Genomic DNA, 1,270 nt, shown 5'->3' with positions numbered 1-1,270 from the left:
ATCGGCATCGTACAACANACTCCGCGGAATAAAAACAGGTTGTTGCATTGTTGAAAGGCCCGTCGATACCGTTGCTTTGCCAGTGTCGGATTGAAGAGGGCTTGGCGAGGCCGCCCTGGTGCTGAAGCTCTTCTATATAGCTCGCGGTCAGGCTTGTAGGTCGCTGCAAACTCGTTGTCCATCTCATTATTTCTGTCCTCATATGCGATAAGCCGGCTTCCTTTGAATTTGGCGGCAGGTGGGTCATAATCAACACGTGGTACCACAAGGAGGTTGATGAGCAATGTTGAATAAGTAGTAACCTCCCGAATGTAGGCAAGATCTCCTTTGTAGATCCCATGGTGCAGTCGAACCCATGAATGAGGCCATGGCTGAAAGGTATCCGGAACGTTGAAAATTGAGGGGTTGGGATCGGGTATGTGGAAAGTCTTCGAGACCATCATGTTTGGTAGGCCATTACAGACTTGTCGAATCATTTCCTCTGAACCACCTTCAAAAAACACTCTACCAGGTAGAGCCTTCCAACCAAAGACCGCTGGGGGTCGAAACTGTGCAGGAAACCTAGGGTCCATGAGCCGCCGATGGACTCGACAGACTATCCCCTCCTCATACCCAGGCTAAGTAGAAAAGTCCTTATAAATATGAGCTTCAAAGATTGGATTAGCGTTACCTTGACAAGCACCGCCCATAAAGACGGTTTTCCGATATCTTGAATGTCTTCTTCCATAATATGTCGATGAGCCGTGACGCGCTCGAGAAAGCTTTCCAAAAACACATCATCATCGGACGGCATCAACGCTTCATGGAGAAGGTTGCGGTGCGCATCTCCTGAGATCGAATCATCGATGTCTTCATCGTCGTCGATAAGATCACCTTGAAAATGATTAGAAGTGTAGTAGCTATCGTTACAACATATGATACACACCTTCGTTGCTGTTATTCTCATCATCAGTTTCCGCCTCTGATACTTCAGCTTCGAGATCCAAAAATCGAAGAACTTCTGGGTTCTGTTGTGTGATTAGCTTGCTAAGAAATCTCACAAGAATAAGGGGGACTTGCCTCGAGCTTCATACATTTCGTTGGTCTCTCAGGGTATTCCGCTTCCATGAGGATTTCCTGGCATTTCTATTACATTACGGTCATCTGGAATTCAGTTACTAGCATGCACAAATGTTTCTAAAAGNCTATATACTCTACAAACTACACGGATGCTGCACGAAGATGGGAAAGAAGCTCGAGATTGTTTGCGCGCTGTTTTTCTTTCGTGACT

Source organism: Laccaria bicolor, genomic scaffold (assembly GCF_000143565.1).
Source record: "Laccaria bicolor S238N-H82 LACBIscaffold_5 genomic scaffold, whole genome shotgun sequence".
Lineage (NCBI taxonomy): Eukaryota > Fungi > Basidiomycota > Agaricomycetes > Agaricales > Hydnangiaceae > Laccaria > Laccaria bicolor.
Note: the sequence above shows the minus strand (reverse complement) of the source record.